This window comes from Panicum virgatum, chromosome 3K (genome assembly GCF_016808335.1).
Source record: "Panicum virgatum strain AP13 chromosome 3K, P.virgatum_v5, whole genome shotgun sequence".
Lineage (NCBI taxonomy): Eukaryota > Viridiplantae > Streptophyta > Magnoliopsida > Poales > Poaceae > Panicum > Panicum virgatum.
Window position 1 is genome coordinate 53,096,238 of NC_053138.1, and position 10,408 is coordinate 53,106,645.

General features: G+C 47.5%; 2 long non-coding RNA genes across 2 annotated transcripts; both read left to right on the plus strand.

The window, feature by feature from the left end:
- The first annotated feature begins 7,734 nt into the window (after positions 1-7,734).
- Positions 7,735-8,176, plus strand: LOC120699576. Its single transcript, XR_005685501.1, has 3 exons — positions 7,735-7,748; positions 7,840-8,056; positions 8,145-8,176. It is a non-coding gene; the product is annotated as an uncharacterized LOC120699576 (long non-coding RNA).
- A 498-nt stretch (positions 8,177-8,674) lies between these two features.
- Positions 8,675-9,889, plus strand: LOC120699577. Its single transcript, XR_005685502.1, has 2 exons — positions 8,675-9,056; positions 9,137-9,889. It is a non-coding gene; the product is annotated as an uncharacterized LOC120699577 (long non-coding RNA).
- The last annotated feature ends 519 nt before the right edge of the window (positions 9,890-10,408 follow it).

Below are 10,408 nucleotides of genomic sequence, written 5' to 3' on the forward strand. Positions count from 1 at the left end.
CATTGCCCCATCCCTACACTCCTCATCACCACTTATTTCCTCATGACTAGGGCTGGATCTGTCGCCATCATCATTTTCCTGCTCTGCTTGGGGTGGCCTAGCATTACCCTCTGGTTCTTCTTCCCCAGTGGCTTCATCATCGTCCTCATCATTACTACTATCGTATTCATTGTCCTCTAAACCTAAAGAAACATCATCATCCTCTCCAGCACCCCTCTCATCCTCCTCGAAGGTACCACTGTCGAAATGATCGCAAGCGATGGCCATATCATGATCCGCAACAAATTCACTAGCACAAGTGAGATTTGGGACATCTTCTACAACAGTTGACTCTTGAGTTATATTCTCAATACGAAATGGAACTTCATCTACTATTCCAACTGGTTCTTCTAATCTTGTTCTACAGGTTATTTCAACAACCACCTCTAAACAAACCACATTTGCACGAGCTACTATATCCTTGTACTTTCTCCAATGCATCTCAGATTCCAATGTCATCAAAACATAATGTGCTCTAGCTTTACCACAATCAAATCTACCCCTCAGAGATATTTCATCAATTCCACATGAATGTTTTGAAACCACCTGGTCTCCCAAATCCTTTAACAATGGAGGACTATCGAACAGTTCGATATCCTCTACCATATTCTCAAACTCTCCAATTTCCTTAACCATACCACCATGAAAAACCCGAACTAATTCGTCCATCTACAACAACAAAAAATTGGAGTACCTTCATCACTTATACAAAGAAATGAACTACAAAAACAATTCTTCACGGTGCCTAGAATCCATGAGTGAAACCCATATTAACATCCCCACTACTCAATCCAACTTTGACCGAATTCATAATATATTCACAAATAGATGTCTCCAAATCTATACTACCAAATATATGTCTAAAAATATATTCCATAATAGATTCAATGAAACAAATTTGGTATTTTAGATGCTATTATATGTTTCCTATAAATTTGGTCAAAGTTAGATAAGTTTGATTTAGGACGAACCTAATATGATGTGTAAAAAAAATAGAGGGAGGATAAGTAAACAACCATCCATTATTAGCTAAGACTTTGGTAGATGTTATAATCTAATAACCCTACATTTGCCTAGCAACCCTTGGATCTTGAAACAATATTACGAGTATTACATCACATGAGCTTGCACCTTATCCTAAGAATAACTAGATGGATCTTGAACCAACCATGACAAGATGATCAGATTTTTACGAACCTGACCGCAAATTTAATAAGCTCAACTCCAAAGGAGTAATAGTAATTGTTTCTCTCTCAAAACTATACTTGTCCTCATACTAGGATTTGGACCAGGTAGCAATGCTAATACAGGGCTGTGGTAAGACCAATCTAGATGAACTACAAAAACAATTCTTCATGGTGCCTAGTATCCATGAGTGAAGGCCATATTAACATCCCCACTACTCAATCCTAGAAATCATATTAATCGATGCATGCACGTACTACCTCACGTCCAAATCGAGAGCAGAGTACTATCTACGCATCATCTAAAGCCCTAATCATGAGAAAACTATCAACTATGACATGATTTTTCAAATCAAAAACCCAACCCTAATCACCAAGAATCCCTAATATCTACAAATGTGCACGGTTAAAGGAGAAAAAAAATGGGAGCAATACCTTCAGGGAAGAGTGGGGAATGTTTTCCCCAACTTCCCCCCCCCCCAAGGCCGGATTTAGGGGATCTGGGGGGGACGGTGGCCGGCGGCGACCCCTGGACGACCTCTGGGCAGGGAGGAGTGAGGGAAAGAAAGGGAGCGTGGGGGAGAGGAGGCTGGCGTGGGCCCCGGCTGTGGGAGATGAGGAGGAGTGTGGCGGCCGTGGGAGAGGAGGCAGGAGGGCGACGGCTGTGGTGGGGAGAGGATAGAGTTAGGGTTTTTGGGGAGGGAAGTAGTTATATAGGTATGCTCACAACTTGGCTTTATGGGCTACTGGGTTGGGCTCGATTTATCGAGGCGGTTGACTAACAAGGACCGCCTCGGTTAATACATTTTACGAGGCAGTTGATGTAACCGCCTCGTTTAATATATTTTAAGAGGCGGTTGGTGTAACCGCCTCGGTTGTTGACAAATAAGCCTCGGCTAATGCCTGTCCGCATCCGAGGCTGAGGCCTGAGGGGCCGCTGGAAACCCACCCGCGGCGAGGGCACCGTGGCAAAGGTGGAGATGGGTGGCGTGCTCATCCATTGGGTCACGTCACCGCACTTGGGCTCCGACATGGACGCCGTGCAGGCGTCCGCGCCTCCAGCATACCAGCCCAACCCCCACAAACTCACCTTCTTCTGCTCCGGCGATGCCATCCTCTTCTTGTGGCTCTGGGGTGTCAGCAACCATTGCTTCTTACGCCGCCACCCGCCGCCTACTCCTAGCAGCCCTGCGAGCAGTAGCAGTGGACTACTACTCAAGAAGAAGAAGAAGAAGCACCGGCGGCAGCATGGGATGAGGATGGGGGTCAAGCTTAGGCGGGCGCGAGTACTTGAGTTTGAGCGGCCCATGGCCGTCGCCGACACTCACACGATGGTCGACGTGCTGTGGCAGGATGGAACGCGGCAGCGCGGCGTGCCGTCTGCGTCGCTCCACCGCTTTCTGGTGCGGAACGAGCAAGACTTGTTCCCGGGGCAGCATGTCGTTGCAGCAGCTGGACGACGTGCTACTGCTGGCGTCGTCAAAAGCCTCAGCTACAAGGATATGACGGCTTGCGTGTCGTGGATCCCCGAGGAGTCCAGTGATGAGGTCGTCGACCGTGTAGACATGGTGATGATGAACACGTACAATCTGGCCCGGAGTCTGGACCACAGCCTCTTCTATGGAGACATTGTTGTTCGCCTGCGGCCAACAACAGTAGCATCAGCTGCGGAAGAGACGGTTTCGCGGTACTGAGGAGCAACAAGATGGCCACCAATGATCACTACCAGAAACTCGTAGTTTCCCATGTGCCAGAATCTTTGCCGTGTGTACTATCTCGGGCACACGGCAAAGAGCATATTTGCCGTGTGCCACGAAAGGGACACACGGCAAACTTAACGGCGCACGGCAAAGGTATTATTTGCCGTGTGCCATGAAGAAGACACACGGCAAATCAGTGGACACACGGCAGTACAGGATGTTTGCCGTGTGCCATGATCTAAAGCACACGGCAAAAAAAAAAACACACGGCAAAATGTATTCTTTGCCGTGTGCTACGAAGGACACCCGGCAAAATGTGGTCTTTGTCGTGTGTTTATTTCTGGCAAACGGCAAATTTGTTTAAAAAAAATTCACTCTGCCTTTGAAACTTTTTTGCTTATCTTTATATTGTATGTGGGACTCTATACTAGGTTTTGATATTTTTCTCGGTCATTTTGCTATATTTAACATTGTTATTTGATGTAAAGGAATATTAGAGAATAAGTAAATTTTGAGCCGCAATAATTCTAAATAAAGTAATAATGAAGAAAAAAAATGATGTTAACATCATGAAGTCCCATGTGAGCCCTTATCTAAAAAATTGATGCAAAATTTGAAAAGTTTGCTCATGAGCCATCCCATGAACCATGTGGCCCAACCGTTTTAAAATTCTATAAAATGCAAACTTACTCTGAAAAATATGAGATTTGTTATGGTATCATGATTTTATAAGTGGAGGCTATGGAAAAAATTTGAAAATGTTTAGCACAAGTTATCACTTGTACTCCTTATAAACCGAAGTATCTTCAAAGAAGATCTATAGAGTTGAGAATGAGATGTTGATATTTAAAGTGAAAGTGATAGTCGAATTGCGTGTTGACTTCAAAAATTTTTGTGCATGCAATACACAATCTTAGAATCTTTGTACATGCCAAAATTTCATTATTTTTCAGATTCATTTGCTATTTTTTATATTTTTCCCCATTAAATAATAACATGTGATATACATTGCAATGGAGGTGTAACTGCATGAAATAACGATTTTTTCATTGCAATCATAGAACAGAAAAGGTTGAGTGATTTTTTTGTGATATTTATAGTGTTGTGAACAAATTTTAGTTAAACACGTAATAGTGATTCAGTTGGTACATATAGGATTCAAATAGCATGAAATAGTACATTCAATCTGCATGTGATAATGAAACAAGAAATATTTATTCTTTCACGAAATGAATAATATATTTTTTAATTATTTCTTATTGACTACACTAGTTGAAACACTAATTAAACAATATTTGAAACACTAATTAAACAAAAATTTCGAAGAAAAAAAAATAGCTACAAATTCCTTTGCCGTGTGCCGGATCGGCGTGGCACATGGCAAAGCTGACGTCTTTGCTGACGTCTTTCCGTGGGCCAGATCGGCGCCCACGGCAAAGACCCGCCCCTTATCCCCTTTGAACGGACGGCGGTAGCTATCACTCTCACGCTCACGCTCGCTCCCGCGCGTCGCCACCGCCACGCCGCCACCGCCACGCCACCCCCGCACGATGCCGCCGCCACGCCACCCCCGCACGCCGCCACCGCCACAGTCGCACCCGCGCTTGGCCACGCCTTTGCTCGCCAATCCGACGCCGACGCCCTCTCCGCTGGCACGCGAGCGCTGCCGCCGCCGCCATGCGAGCCCGGTGCCGCCGCCGCCAGGCTCGCGCCCGCACTCGGCCTGCCACGCTCGCACCCACGCTCGGCCTCGCCGGCGCTCGCAACCCTAATGCCGGCGCCTTCGCCGTCGCCGCCGCCACGCTCGCGCACGCGCTCGGCCCGCTACGGTCGCCCATTGCTGGGCCTCACTTTTTTTGCTCGCCACCCCGACGCCCTCGCCGCCACTCGCCGCTTGTCGGCCCAGGCTCGGCCGTCGCCGCGGCCACGTTCAGCGCGGCCATGCACGTCGCGCCCCCGGTCGCCGCTCGGCGTGGCCACGATCACCGCTCGCCAAGCTCCCCGGCGCCGGTGCCCGCCATGCTGCCTCATGCTTTCGTGCCTATGCCCTAAGCTCACGAGGCCACTACGCTCGCCCCGGCGCCAGTGCCGGCCATGCTCGCCACGCCGCCACCAGCCCTAGGTGAGGACATGCACAAGGGACCCCGTGGTTCATTTTCTTGATGTTGTGTGCTATAGAATAGGAGTTCTCATGTGCTAGATATGCACTTGTAGTGAATTTTTTATAGTGGAATTGAAGTCAGGACTTTAGCTCTCATGTGCTAGGTGCTCTAGAATAAATGTTCATTTACTTATTGTTTTAGTGGAAATTGCACAATTAATATTTGACATTATTAAATGCGTGAAATCAAGAAAATTGACACAATGTTGTTGCTTTTATCAGGAGAGGGCATTGCACCATTCTCGACCCGTTCATTAAGCCGCACGACGTCGTCGACCTATGTCATGATCGTTCTGCACCGACACCCGCATCACCGCTTAGACCGCCGTCGAACCCTAGGTGAGGACATTGACAAGGGCCCTCGCGCTATCTCATGTTCGTAGTAGATTACATAAGCTCATTGCCCGTGATGATATAAATTGTTACCTAGATTTGGACTGGGTAACATATGATGATCTTGAGCTTGTGGTTATATTTCTCATGATTGTCATCAAACCATGTGACACATCCATGCCCAAAGCAAACTTTCGTTTGTGTTGATATGATGGTTGGGCTGGATGTGTCACATGGTTCCATGTATATCATGAACTTTTTTTTAGATGATTTCTTATGCTGCAAGTTCAAGATCAAATGAAACGAAACATATCTGAGGCATACAACAGTAATTCAATACTTTTTTATTGAGATGATCAATAGTAACAAATTATTGATTATAATTTCACACATATTATTCTTTTTTTTTTCAGGACCGAGCACCGCCACCTAGTTCCCGTCGTCGGCTTCCGCCACCGGACCAGATAGCAATGTGAGGCATACAAGAGTAGTCCGCCTTTCGTAACGCATGTTTGTATATCACGTAACCTAGTTAGGCGTCTCCCGTTAGAAATAGATACGGATGGAAATATGCAAAACTTTGCATATGTACGACCGTATCTATTTTGAATTGTCCACGTTTTTTGGACAGCCCGAGGATGCGTAGATGGAGTTAGTTTCCATGTTGTACTTGCATTCGAGACAGAGTATCGGCATCATTTCCCCGTTATTCTCCAGATACACAATCTCTCTTCCGGGACGTGTATTTGGAGAACAGCGGCGAAATGCTGCCGAAATTCTGTCCCGAATTGGAGTAGAGCATGGAAATCGACTCAAGCTATGCATCTTCGGGTGGGATTAGGAGCTATCTTAACCTAGTAGAATGTTTGGACATCGTGTAGATGCAAATATTCTCTTGTATATTATATTACTCGTTGATACGATACAGTATGGACGACTGTGCGTGGATGTACTCCGGTTGGAAACAAGGGGGGGAGTTGACCTTGGAATGGATTCAGAAAACCGAAACTTTCTTGGATCGAGAATTTGCAAAGGTTAAAGGAGGCTCATGCACTTGGTGTCCCTGCACGAAATGTGGAAACACGCGTCGACAGACACGGGAAGTCATGACACAACATCTTTGCAATTATGGATTTACGAGAGACTGTACCCGGTGGACCTACCATGGTGAAGGCAATCGTATGAGAAATGAGGTCGTTAGGCAACGCATTGAAGATCATTAGACGGACTCCGAATCTTGGGCTAGTTGAAGTTCAACAAGCGTCTGTGTATCCAGGAGATGATGTCTATATTGTGGCTCAACAAGCCACACAAGTTTATTATCTCTCATATCCGTGCCAAACCGACAATCGTCTCAAGGGTTGGGATGTTGTGTACAAGGTATCGCCACACGGTAAATTACCTGTCCCGAACAATGAAGATTACAACATAGACCCAAACACATATGCCGGTGAGTTCTTTCAAGAAGATGGGCTAGATGGGACTTTTCAGATAGACTTAACCGAAGCGATGGGAATGGAACAGGACAATGAAAGAATTGATAACGACGATGCAGGGGATGAGGTTCACAATGTCAAGGACTTAGAATTACTAGAGCGATTACGCTTAGACAATGGCAGTGATGATGACAGTGTTCCTCCTATGGAGATCGATGGTGATTATATTGACACACGTGATAGCGATGATTAGACATATGATCCGGCTAATCCGGATCATGATGACTATTTTAATACATGTAAGAACTGTACTACTTAATTTTTTGTACTATTTTTGTTTATTTTAGTCATTGTACTTTATATACTAATTGTACTATTTTTAATGACATCTACTGATTGATTTACTCATTTTAATTTCATGAGATTGTTCGGCGATGGTGGGGCGCGGCAGAGGTCTGATGAGGTCACTCACAGACCTATTGGGCGGCAGATCTACTCAAGCAGGTGAGTCCTCCTAGAGGACTCGACGGACAGGCAGGAGAAGTCGGAGGAGTGGAGCGGGTTCGTCGACGCGCGACGCCGCTGAGGACTCCGGCACGGCTTTAGGAGGGAGGGCTGGGAGGAGGAGCAGGCACAGGAGAGAGGTGCTCCTCTTGTGGAGGAGGAGGCGGAGGTGGCGGAGGAGGAGGAGGAGGATCCCGGTGCTGAGGAGCACGAGCACGAGCAGGAGCAGGAGGAGGAGGAGGAGGAGGAGGAGGAGGAGGAGGAGGATGGGGCAGACGAGGAGGAGGAGGATGATGGGGCGTACCTGCCGTCTGGGAACGAGGCCCCTCGAGGCTCCCAGATCGTCCGATACCTCTAGAGCACCGACCGGTCCTCCGCCTGACGGGAAAAGGTAAGTAAGTTTACAAGATTTCAATACGTTTCCTTTTGATATATTCAAAATCACAATTGACACTAATACTATCTCTCAATAACTTGAGCAGGAACTTTGACATAGTTGTTCCAGGTGTTGCTCACAACCGCATGGCCAATGGCATCCTGGGCCTCCTCTGCAAGCGACACTACCCAGGCGCCATGGATATTGCTGGGGTACGTCAGCCAGCCTCTTCGTGGGAGCACTACATCGCCGCACCGGATGGACCAGATGAGGAAGGCAGGGCATTTGACAACAAGGCGCACCGGGTGTTGAACGAATTATGGGTAAGTCCTCATGGAACTACATTTACGAATACATCATATTCATTGCACCGGGTTTTGAAATAATGACTTTGTTCATGTTTTTGTGCAGGATTTCTACAGATGCGAGGAGGGAATGATGCCTAGGGCGATGCAGGTGGCTAGCAGAGCTTGTTACAAGCTGGTGGCGGATATGCTTTACGAGGCGCGCATCCAGGCCGTCATCGACTACAAGGCCATGATCGAAAAAGTGAGGATCTACAAAGGACCTGCGAGAGACATCAGACTTACCCGGGAACAATACTTGCGGGTAAAGCTTCAATCTTAAGGAGTTACCAACTATGCTCCATTTGTTCTTCTTAAATGTATTAGATATTGATGATGTGCAGGTGCCTCCGGGGTGGATTGCCAATGATTATCCGTGCTGGGAAATGATAGTGGACCGGTGGTGCTCGCAAGAGTGGGTGGAGATGCACGAGGCTGCCCGGTAGCGGCGTTTGCTGAGGCCAGGTGCATCGCACCATCAGGGCAACCGTAACCTCAAGGCGTACACGGCTAGATATGTATGTGAATTAATTTCTTTATTCTAACGCTCAATTCTGCATAATTTCTAATCATCTTCCTTTTTTCGCAGTTGGCGTCACATGGTGGTGTGCCTTGCACCCAAGTCCAGGCATACTATTTGGCCCACAAAGGAAAGGCGACATCCGATGTCACCTTCAACCCGCAGGATCCGCCCGAAGTGTACAGCAACGCAAGCGTCCACAGCCGCCTCAGTGGGTACACCTCGATGGCACAAGAAGTTCATGGGCCGGAGTTTGATGCGATCAATGAGCCCATTGATGGAGAAGTCATCATGAGGGCGGGAGGAGGCAAGAAGCATGGACGGTACTGGTTTGGCGACAGCTTAGTCGACACGGCGACTACTCCCACTCTCTCGCAGATTCAAGCCAGGAGTACCAGCTCAAGCCCTGCCATACGCCCACGGCCAGACACTACACAGACTCAGATTGAGGCTGTCAAGGTTATTTCTGTTTCATCCGTCGTTCCTCCGTTTTTACATATGTTCGCTTTGAATTCTAATCCTGGGATCAAATCCTTTAGGCCCAGATGGAAGCAGCCTTCCAAGCACGGCAGGAGGCGGCAGGGGAGAGGTGGAGGGCCGAGCGGGGCGACATCCAGCAAAAATTGGACCAAGCTCTAACATTTATGCAAAGCCTGGGCTCGGCGATGGGTGTTTCGCCTCCACAATTCCCTCCGGCCCCACTTGTTCGTCGTGTAGAAACTCCTCCTACCGTAAGTCATTTTGACTCCTATCGAGTTTCGGAATGTCTTAGTGACTTAGCATTAACCTAGATTTATTTAAAAATAATATCTTATGATACATCTACAATGACTTAGAACTTGGGCTAATGCTTGTAGTTTCATTCTTGTGTAACTCAATATATATTCGCTTATGTGCAGAATCAATCGGCGGCATCCAATGATGGGCCAGTGAATCCTGACTTCTCACCTCCGGTGCAGCAGACTCAGCAGCCTCAGCAGTTTGTGTGGCCACCGCCTCAATGGGTGGCTTGGATTCAGCAGCAGCAGCAGCCAGGTTGGTCGCAGACGCCTACATGGCCGCCCCCGCAGATGTGGCCGCAGCACCCGCCACCGCCGTCGGGCCCGTGAGTTATGTTGTATGGACTTGCTTTGTACCACTTTTCTGGATTTGTTTGAACTTGATTTGTATGAACTTGTATGAACTCGACCAGTACTTGTGGTTGTCGATGAACGAAACAAGACTTTATTTGTATGTGTGTATCAAATGCCTGTGATGCTTATTCGGATACATGGAATAATCATTATGATATATATGATTTTCTGGAGTACCATATACGTAATAAACAAACAAAAAAAATTAGTTCGGCACCTTTGCCGTGTGCAAAAACCATGGCACATGGCAAAGGTGCCAATCTTTGCCGTGTGCAAAAACCATGGCACACGGCAAAGATTTGAACTTTGCCGTGTGCCACGCCAGCAGGGCACACGGCAAAGGTGCGGCCAAGTCATCCTTCCTGGCTGGCTACTTTATTTTGCCGTGGGTCGAGAATGGCACACGGCAAACCCTTTGCCATGTGCCCGATATATAGCACACAACAAAGGCCGGCTTTGCCAATCCCTGGTTGTCGTGTGTGCTTTGCCGTGTGCGGCACACGGCAAACGGTTTGCCGTGGGTTTTTGGGGCTTTACCGTGTGCACCTGGCACACGGCAAAGGGGGGTCTCCCATAGTGGATCTTTCATGGGTCGGGCATATTGTCGATATCTGTGATGCACAACTCATCCAGGTCAAGTGGGGTGACGGCAATACATCAAAGGTACATCAGAATCTT